Source organism: Octopus bimaculoides, chromosome 7, assembly GCF_001194135.2.
Source record: "Octopus bimaculoides isolate UCB-OBI-ISO-001 chromosome 7, ASM119413v2, whole genome shotgun sequence".
NCBI lineage: Eukaryota > Metazoa > Mollusca > Cephalopoda > Octopoda > Octopodidae > Octopus > Octopus bimaculoides.
Genome location: NC_068987.1, coordinates 39,567,536 through 39,579,531, shown reverse-complemented (window position 1 = coordinate 39,579,531; position 11,996 = coordinate 39,567,536).

The window sequence follows — 11,996 nt, the reverse complement described above, 5'->3', positions numbered from 1 at the left end:
GGCTTTAAAACTCAACCTCGTTAATATAGTGTCTTTCTGTAAGCTAATTGCCTGCTATCTAATAATATATTCATAAACAATTGAAAACTATAGTCTATCTTTAGTTGTTAAAAGATATTTTTAATTACTAGCTTATTTATATATATCTCCATACACAGTATTTGCAGAATTTACATAAATTGTTTTTGAAAGATAATGGTTGATTGAAGTAATTCTATATCAGGAAATGTGGCCACAATGTAAAATGTAATATATATGTATGTGTATATATATATATATATATATATTAATATTTACAAAGAGAGAGAGAGAGAGAGAGAGAGAGACACATACATTTATACACACATTCCTTCCTTGTGTCGGGGTTATATTTTTACACTGTCAACATCCAAATAAATTCCTGCAATATAAAAATTTCAAGTTGTTAAAAAGCAATAATGCTGATATGTTAATAAATAATGATAATAAGTATTTCTAACATAGGTACAAGGCCAATGATAATGATAACTATATTAGAGGGTGTGGCATTTTGGGAAATTATAAATTAAAGCATGATTCAAATTCTCTTTACTACCAAACAATAAATTATGCCACAGTGATTGAAATTAATAAAGTTGGCTCATTACTATTGTATATACTAATTACAAATTCCTAATGTATATACAAGATGAGTCCCATTAAATTCCACACACACATAAATAAATAACTGTGTTAATCTAGTTTAATATAATTTCTTTTTTGAAGTTATAACCTCTTTATCTTTATTTCCTTATAAAGTTCTGTTCATTTTTTTTAGGAATAAAACCACTTTACAGTATGTACTGGATGCCTTTTTCAAGCCACTAGTATAAGTGAGTCACCATGCTGCCTGGAAGATTATGAACCTTAAACAGGGAGAGGGAACTTTATGCTAGAAGAATAAAGAGACGGGTAAAGTTAGTGTAAGAGGAGGATGGGATGTAAGATAGAGGAAATGAGAGAGAATTTGATGACACTGTGGAAGGTAGGGGATGATCATTGTAAGTATGGGTGGAGAGTGAGCAGAAAGGGAATTGGGCAGAATTGTGCTTATACACACACACTCAGCTCTCTGGAGCTTAGTTACACTGATGTGGGCTGGTCTTCTCAAAAACTGCATATTAGTAGCCATCTTGGTCCTTTGTGCTTTTCTCTGGGAGGTTGAAGGTCATGAGATCGGTCTTTACCACCTTGTCCTTTGTCTTCCTCTGTGTGTGTGTGTCTCTCTCTTCCACAAGTTCCATCCACTTTTAGTGATTGATACTTCTTTATACAGTTGTCCTTATCCATGTGCATCTCATGTCCATAGCAAGGAAAACATCTTTGTCATTAGCAGATGTATCGACTCCCTGAACTTTCTATAACCTGTTCATGCTCTGGCTACTAAATTCTTAGAGCAAACATCTCCCTTGCTAATTACATCTCCTTGGTAATGAAAAGTATCAACTACTTCTTGTGAACCATTTGGGCATTTAAGAGAAACTATTTCCAGCGTGCTCCTACATACTGTTCCAATACATCTGTCACATACAAAGCTTACATTCTTAGATAGCTTGCCTGTAATTCCATAACATCTCTTGTGCGTTCATAGCTTGCATTAGCTACAGCATATGCAGTTTATACCTACTCCTTTTTTGCAAACTGAACAAGGTCTTGTCTTCTTTCCTATTTACTAAAACCATTGTGTTTGCTAGGTTTACCTTAAGAATTCTCAATTCTAGGTTAGTTTCCATACCTGAAATTTCCTTTCTAATTCCCTCATAGACTTAGCTATGAGAACTAGATCATTATATAGGAGTGTGATGGCCTATAGGCCTATGATGAATTGGAGAGGGCTGAGAACTGAAACTTTATGGACTCCTACTTTCACACTAAATTTGTCACTGAAATCATTGCTGACTCTCACTTTACTTACTGCATCTTTGTACACAATTTGTACCATCCTCAAAACTGTTCCTCTTCCCCTAGTTTCCTCAGTGACCAGTAAATTCTTAAGCATGGTATCTTGTCAAAAGTTTTCATCAATTTAACAAAAATCAATAGTGGTTTATTCTTAGCCAAGTATTTCTCCAACAGTTACCTAAGTAGGAAAATTGCATCTGTGGTGCCTCTTCAAGAGGCACAACCAAACTGCATCTCATCTAGGTCTACATTTGTCATGAATCAGTTGCTCTGACTCGCTCCAAGACCTTCATAACCTTGTCCTGTAGTTTGATTCATCTAGAGTTGCTTCTCTCTAAGGCATCTCCTTTGGCCTTGTAGTAGTTTATGATGCTGCTGCTATACCAGCCATTGGGTATGACACCTTCCTAAATGACTTGAACCCAAGTGGTAGCCTTGTATCTTACCTCACCAACTATTTTAAGTATCCCTGATAGACCCACAGATTTCCCTCTCTTCATATCTTTGTTTACTTTATCTATCAAGCTGCTGTCAATTTGAATTACTGGTCCCTCTGCTGAGTCAGCATGGGGTAATCCTTGTTTATCTTGTGTTCTTCATATTCATCAATCTTTCATGATAGCATTTCACCACCAATTTCATTTGTTCCATATCAACAATGAGTGTGCCTTCAACATCCAGAATACTTAATGCCTCTGATCCTCATGTTGCCTCACTTTCTGTCTCACTTTCTGCCTCACTTTTCTGCCAAATATATCTGTCACCTAGACACCTTTCTAATCATTAGATAATGCTCTCTACTACCACCTTCTTTCTAGGCTTTCTAAGTCTGTCTCTTAGCCTTGCCTGCCCTATCAACCTTATCATCTCATCTCTGTGTTACTTTTAGCTTAGCTAGAATCTTGCTCCAGCCACATGTCTGATTCATTGCCCTTAGCAGATTATTTTATAGAAATTTCCAGTTGTCATGTATGTATATATATACATTACACACACACACACATGCATACATGACGGCAAGTGGCCTAGTGGTTAGGTTGCAAGGAAGCACATTGTAACCAGGGGTATATAACCACATCCAATAGTCTGGTTGATTCAGTTATATATGTGTGTGTGTGTATATTTATGTGTGTATGCATGCACACACACACAGATATTGTCACATAAATCTAATTCAGGCCTTTATTGCTAAGCTCCCTGTAAGAAATAACCACAACTCTGAAATAAAGATATTGCATTGACAATGCTATCTTTAATATATGAAGACAAGATGTTCGTGACTTGAGCACTTTGATTATCAGTATAATTAAGACAAATATTTAGCTAAATCATAACAATGGTGCATACTTTACTTCTTCCTATGCATCTGGTCAACAAATGACTGCTGGTGTCTTCCTTCACTAATATTAAGTGCTTGCCATGGATTTCTATGGGCAAATACAAAGATGGTTTCCCATTGTCTTTTGTCAGCTATTTTTTTTTTTTTTACACAACATCATTTTGTTGGCTAAATAAAGACTGCAACATCTTAGACACTCAGAATGTATAGCCAGTACAAATGCCTAAAATATTTTGTTCAATGTTGTGACAGTTGTGCAACAATTATGCTATGGACTGGTGTATTATTTTATCAACCTTGACAGAATGGAAGGAATTTTCCCTTGGTGGAATTTGCACTTAGAATGTAATGACCCAAAAGTAATTTTGCAAAGAATTTTTCTGGTGCTCTAGTGATGCTCCAATTGGCTACTTCCACAGTGCATATGTCTGCTCTAAAATGTACCAGAATAAGATATACTGATGTTCTGCTTTACTCTAATAATATATACTTATGTTAAACTATTCCTTATTCACAGAAAACTATTTGTACACAATCTTCTCAGTTTATTTTCTTAATTGCTTGGAAAGTATTATTATATAAAAGGCTTTGTATTATTGATTTTGTATCTGGTTTGCAAGATTCCTTATGTGAATTCTTGCATTGAAACAAATTTTGTTGTGTCTGGAGAAAGTCATAGAGCCTTAATATAATACACTCACCAATTCAATTTCCATTTATTTATTTATTTATTCCAGGAAATTTTTTCATCACCACATTTGCGACTATATCAATGGATATTGACTTTGGATGATCAGAGTCAAAATTCATTGATACAGTCGCAAATGCAGCTATGAAAAAGCTTTCTGGAATAAATAAATAACTAAACAAGTGGAAATTGAACCAGTGAGTGTGTTATATTAAGGCACTATGACTCTTCCCAGACACAACAAAATTATATTATTGTTTTATTTGTATATTAATTTTTTTAACATCAATTATATTTGAAGAAAAACAGAATTGTGAGTAATCAGGACAGAATAGAAATTATATTGGAAATAAATTCAATTTTATGAATTTTTAAATAAAAACTTGTTACAATTTAACTAAAATCATACCAGTGTTTTTTCTTATATTTTTTCTCTTGAAATGAAAATCATGTATAATTTATAGCACTTGTAATATTTCTTACTTCATTATAAAATTCTTCATGAAAAGTTCCTACCTTAACCATTATCATTTTTCATGCTATTTTTCAATTTTACACCAGTTCTTTTGGTTGCCTTTACTCACTGATATTACTTCCAATTGAAATTTAAACTATATTGAACATGATATTTACAGTAAGTTTAGGCTAGAAATAATTCCCGAGAGATGTTCCTTTGGATTGCATCATAAGATGTGTAAAGTACATTAACAGAAACTTGTTTTAGTAACAGTTATCTATCATGAAGTACATTTCTTTATCATAGTAGATCCAACCAAGTATAACCTTGCTATATGATAGTTTTGAGAAAATTCAATATTATTACATAATATTATAGGTTATAGTTTCCACTTAACTATTTTACTTATTTAACGAGAGAAAAATGGGGTTTTTTCTAACCCTCATACATCCCACCATAATTAATAACAATATAATGGGAAGGTTTAGCTCAAAGCCTTATAGCTACTATCAAATCTCTTACATTAATTGAATAGTAAAATGCTAGAAACACAAAAATAGTAATCAAAATAATGATAGTGATTTCTTATAGTGGTACAAGCAAAGTTTGCTCAAATCCCAAATATAAATAATCTAAATATAAATGATCTCAAAGCTAAAAAAAAGAGATAAACTTAACAATCCCTACCAAACACTACAACAATATATATTGCTGTGTAACCTTTGTTTAGGTTATAGGTCTTAAGATTTTCTCTGTATGATTTAGTGTTTATTTTCTAAATGTTGCCAAATAAAGTTACATTATTAACATGTGTGTGGTTTTAGTGACATTGTAACTCTAAATAAGACACTTTTTAAATAGTATATTACAGTAAAATTAAGTAAACTAAATATGAAAATCAAACAGAATAATTCATCTCAAAGGAAACTGTACAGTATTGAAGCTAAGTCAAATCTCAATCAAACAAATTATATCATGTCAAAGAAAAAAAAAACGATGGTCATTAAAAGAAAGAACCATCAATGTAATATATGTCCATTGTAAAATTTACTTTATTACTGTGTACATATGGGAAGGATTTTGTTTTTCTTCCATGGAAAACCTTTTGTAAATCAAAATTTAAGTGTCTTCTTGAAAAGAATTTGGATTGAAAAAAGATTTTCTTATATAAAATGGAAAAAGAAAAAAAGATTATATCGACTATTTGATTTATATAACCCTATTTCTGAAATAAACCAATAATATAATCAGTTTACATGAGTTTGTCTGAATATGGGTTAATTAATGGTTAGAAGCAAAACTATTATTCTCTATCTGAAATCTATCTTCAATCAATGTTAACTGTTTTCACCATTTACAGTCAAGTTTATTTTTTATTTTCTTCTAAAAAGAAACCCTATGGATTGTTGATGCAATTATTTTTGTAGATGTTGCTAGATTGTGCTGTTATTATACAGAATCAGGCCCCATCCTTTTTTTTATATAAAAGTTGTTGATTATTTGTCTGTTGAACAATGAACATTGATGAATTAAAAAGAAAAGTTGTATATTATAAATGATAGAGGTTTTGAAATTGATGTAAATTTTAAACAATTTATCAATTTGTTTCCATCTGTTATTAAACCTGTCAAGCCATCATTGATTTAAACCAAATGTAGACATAGTTTCACTGCAATTTCAGTGTCACTATAAGATTTTGTTCAAGCTTTTATTTTAAAGTGTCAAATTTGAACTCAAATTTCTCTCTTCTAACTCATGTTGGTTTTCAATTCAGGTAATAAAACTTGTCCAACAGTAAAATCAAATGTCTTTACATTTTTTTTATTATTTATAATTGACTTGTTTTTTAATTTATTTATCTATTTGATGATAAAAATAATAATGAAGATTATGATGACATTGTTATTAATGATGATGATGATCATGACTATCATGCTGATGTTCAAAATATGATGATCATGATCATGATGATGAGCATCATTTCTGTAAAATCCTTCATGGAGACAATGCTCTCTTGGTCACTACTGGTCTCTCCACATCAGCTCTTCAGCGAACTAGAAAGGCCCTCAATAAGTTCTTTGCTAACTTTAGCTTCAAATATACTTCAAATATGCAGTAATGACATTTGAGGACTACACTAAAAAGTTGACTTCCTCAATGTAATCTTAGATTTAAATGCTTTGGTATATTCCCCATACCATAAGCCTAACAAATACCTGAAGTACATCAATTTTCACTCTAATCACCATAGATGTATTTTAAATAGTGTCATTAGAGGCATTTTTATTAGGATTTATGATCTGCCTGCAACTGAGGAAATTTTTAATAACCACACCACTTATTACAATCAAAATAAATTTCTTGTCTAACACTAAGCCTAAGAACTACCTAGTGCAATTAAATCTTAATTCTAGGTACCCCAAAACAATAAAGATATCACTCTCCACTAGAAATAGGAACCCTCAGCTCAATGCCCTGCACCACAACAAATAACTTACTGAATGCTTCTAACTGCCTCTGCCACACCTCAAAATAACTCATGCAAAATATAATCCTGAAGATAGAGTTACATCCCAAATACCCACTGGAAATTTGAATTCTATGCCCCCCTCCCCCCTGGATTACTTATTAGAAGTGGGGAGAGAAATATACTCTAGTATACACCCTACTTCTCTTTAAATGTTAAGGGTCTGACCCAACAATTCTTTACCATTATCAATTCAAACTTCCCACCACACAAGTATCACTCAATCTTTAATCCACACTTAAATTATTCTATTCCACTACACCAAGCATCGAATCCATCATAGTTGCATCTAATAAGTGCAAATTTAATAGACATAACTCACCAACCCCATCTAAGGAGAATAGTAATAATAATTCTTTCTACTGGAAGCACACAGCCTCAAATTTTGGGGAAGGGATTAAGTCAATTACATCGACCCCAGTGCATAACTGATACTTATTTAATTGACCCCGTAAGTATGAAAGGCAAAGTCAACTTCAGTGGAATTTGAACTCAGAATGTAGTGGCAGACAAAATACCACTAAGCATTTCACCCAGTATTCTAACAATTCTGCCAGCTTTCCGTGTTAGAGAATAGTAATAGTAATAAGAAGATCAGAGAATCCATAGGCAAGGTAAAGTAGTAGAGGAGAGGCCGGCCAATCAATATAATGTAGAAAACCTTGTATTACAAGAGGATTTGACTGAGGAACAAAGAAACCTCAGGATAAGACTCAAGTATAAAATAACTACAAGAACAGAAACCAAGCTGGTGAATTTAAGAAGCTTCGACCATAATAATGTGAAATGCACAACCCAAAAGGTTGATGAGATTCTGAAATACATTCTGGCAAGAGATCTAACAGAAACAAGGGACTTGATCAGATCCACTTCAATTTTAGTAGGTGAACTGGTTGAAAAGAAAGAGAGGAGAGCAGATGGACAGAAAGAACCATGGTGGAAGCGGAGAATTGGATCTGAGTCGCACTGAAGAATGGGGCAATGGAAAAATGTTAAAAAAGGTGCAAGGGCATATCTTGATGCAAAATACCAAATAGAACAGATAGGGTTCAAAACTGTTATTGAAACCCTAAAACAACATATGTGGGCAAAAACATTAAATATGCAATGCTACACTGATTGCATATTGCAGTTGCAGCAAAACAGATTATTCTCAAATAACCAGAAGCAGTTTTTTAAGAGCTTAGGAGGAGATACAGAAGATAATATACCTCCTGAAGCAGAGGAAACCCACCAATTTTGAAATAACATCTGGAGACAAGAAGTTTCCCACAACTACGGTGCTGAGTGGATTCATTCCATGAGATCTGAACTCCATCGTCCAGAGGCTTCATGACAAGACCATGTGCACATAACAACGGAAGATGTAATCTCACAGGTATCAAAACTGCCAAACTAGAAAGCAGCAGGACCTGATGGAATTCAAGGCTACTGGTTCAAGTGGTTTAGGTCAACACACAAGCAAATTGCATTGCAATTAGATAATTGACTGCAAAGTGGTGCAGTTCCGGAGTGGATTGTAGAGAGAAAGACAACATTGTTGATGAAAGATTGATCAAAGGGCAATGAGGTTGGCAATTACCGGCCCATTGCTTGCCTTAACCTCTTATGGAAAGTGTTAACAGGCATCCTCACAGGGGAAATATATATGTTCCTTGCAGAAAATAATCTACTTCCAGTAGAACAAAAAGGATGACAAAAAAGATCCAAGGGCACCAAGAACCACCTTGTGATAGACAAGGTTGTAATGAAGAACTGCAACCAATACCAGAAAAACTTGTGCATAGCCTGGATAGACTTTAAAAAAGCTTAAAATGTATGTTGTCGCATTCATGGATTTTGAAAACACTTGACCTGTGTGGAATAGCTGAGAACATATACATTGATTAAGAACAGCATGCTTAGTTGGAAAACACATCTTTTCTGTAACAACCAGCTCTTACCCAAGGTAACAAGTAAAAGAAGTATCTTCCTGGGAGACTCTTGTTCACCTTTCCCACTTTCTGTAGTCAACGCGCACTATGAGCTGAGAAAGAATGGACCATGTCTCAACCACCTCTTCATGGATGATTTAAAACTGTTCACAAAAACAGAACCTGAAATGGAGAGGCTGGCTGAGACTGTGCAAATGTGCAGCAAGGATACAGGGATGGAATTTAGTATCTCGAAGTGTGTGGTGCTCACTTTGAAATGGGAGAAAAGAGCAGATTGTAGGGGCATAGAATTGCCAAATGGTGAGAGAATAGAAGAGCTGAGATCCCGGAGCTGGGAAATATCTTGCACAGAGAAATGAAAGACAAGGTCATCACTGCATGTTTGAAGCACCCCAAATTTCTCTTGAAATCAAAACTGAACCCAAAGAACTCTGACTGCCATCAATATATGGGCTGTTGCTGTAATCTGCTATAGTGCACCCATCCTAAAATGGACACAAGCAGAGATTAACCAACTGGATCACACTACCCAAAAGACTATGACAATCCATGGTGCCCTCCACCCTAAGGTGAATATACACAGGCTCTACATGAAGAGGTGTAAAGATGGATGTGGGCTGATTAGCATATGATAGTGCATCAACAGTGAAAGAAGAAACACAGCAGAATATTTGGTAAACAACACACATGACCCGCTACAGTATACTACTAATGCAGAAGGATTTACCAAGAGAGTGAGACATGAGAGTGCTAATGAATTCCAATCACAGATAGCCAATGTGAGAGAAGAAACTCTACTCCACATGAAATTACATGGTTAGTTCCATCATGAAACTAACAACTTAGAAGACCAGGAAGCATCATGGAGGTAGCTCAGCAAGGGTGACCTAAAAAAGAAGACTGAAAGCCTAATCCTCACTGCCCAGGATCAGACATTGAATACCAACTCAGTGAAAAGGGATATATACCACAGAAGTGCAATGAACCTCTGCAGAATGTGTGGGAAGAGGGTCGAAAGCGTGTCTCACATTATTAGTGTTTGTGAAAATCTTGTGCAGAGAGAGTACAAGTGCAGACACAACAAGGTAGTCCAAAAACCTTCACTGGCCACTATGCCAGAAGTATGGATAACATCAGAAAAAGTAATGGATGAAAAGGGGAAGGCAAAAATCCTCTTAGAGCATCAAAGGTTGGATATAGTAACCTTTAGGAGGGACAAACAAGAGTGCTTAATAATCAACATGGCAGTGCCAGGTGATCAACATATCATCATGAAAGAAAGAGAAAAGATGGATAAATATGGAGACCTGAGAATTGAGATTGCCAAGATGTGGCAGCTACAAGAGTCAAATATAAAGGTTGTCCCTGTTGTCATTGGAGCTGACAACAGGGACAAGCTGAAGAAACATCTGGAAACTTCAGAAATACCCTACAATCTAGGTGTATTGCAAAAAATGCAATATGTGTACACTTGGAACTGTACACATATTGCATAAAGTACAGTCAATCTGAGGTCCTTGTTGTAACTTGACAGACAGTACAAACCCCCAGTAGACACAATATCTTCAAATAACAACGTCACAATATTGGATACTGTGTTATGTCTTAAATAATAATAATAACAACAACAACAATAATAATAATAATACTAGTAATAGTAATTATAATAATATTAATGGTAATAATAATATTATTGATGGTAATAATAATGGAAATGATAATAATATTCATTAAAATACTAATAGTGAGAATGGTACTGGTAATAGTGGTAGTAGTGGTAATAGTAGTGGTACTAGTAATAATTTTATAATGTGATTTCTGTATATGTCACCTTAGTATTGTGCACTAATAATGGGATAGACACCAACTGTCTCCACTTGATGTATTCCTAAATACTCTGCCAACAACTGTAACCAATCCAAAACAACTTTCAATGAACTATAAGAACTTTACAACGATTTCTTGCGACTCCACAAACTCACAAACAGTATCTTTTGACTTCCTGCAATTTCTCATCTCTCGCTCTCTGTCAGATATGCTGCTACTTATACAAGTTCAGCTAGTCCATTCTCACAGGGGGTGTCATGATATTTGCAATAACAAATAACAACAACAACAACAACAACAATAATAATAAGTACAATAATAATAGTAACAACAACAATTGTACTAGTCGCAATAATAGGGATAATACCATCAGCCATGTCAATGATCCCACATTTACCTCCTCGCAAGGGTTAAGAACACCTACATCTACTATCATCAATACTTATGATAAAGGCATAGATGGTATTGAAAATAGCACATACTTGGCAAGTGAATCAGATTGATCTAATTTAGCCCATCATATATTTTCTAATTATACTAATTGTAATACACTTAGTAGAAGGATTAATGAATCACATATCTTCTGGTGTAACTTCAAAATATGGGACAAATGCTCATTACAAGCTCACTGCAAAAGGTTTAACATAGTATTATAAGTGTCCAGTCCTAAATAAGCTCCAAAACTCCACTAAAATTTATATTGGAGCTTCTGTTAATTTTAAACAAAGATACACAGCACATTTAAACTCATTTAGACACGAAAAACATAGTAAATCAACTTCTCTGGCAGAATACATACACTAACTTAGGAAAAAAACATACCACACATTGACTCTTGTCCTCTATACCAGGGCCAATGCATGAACGGTGGGGGTCAGGGAACAGATGGGATGGTAGAGTAAGGAAGCGAGAGATGAATGATGGCAGGAATTGACAGGGTATTGCCAAGAAGTTGCAAGTAAGGAGTTGGGGTGGGGAATGCTGTGACTGGTGAGAATCTGGGTATATAGAGCAAGATAGAAAGTAAGGATATAGTGTGCAGTGCAGTGAGGACTGGATTGGAGCATGGGAGATAATCATAGTAGATGAAGAGAAAATGTGAGGAAGAGAAGAAAAACAGTTTGGGAAAGGGGGAGTGTAGCTTGGTTTGTTGGGGTGGGGTATGTGAAAATTTTATTGTTACATGTGGGTGGAACACAACACTTCTAGAATTCAGGCTCACTGACATAGGCAGACCTTCTCTAGAACTTCATATTGCCAAACATCTCAGTCCATATATATATATATATATATATATATATATA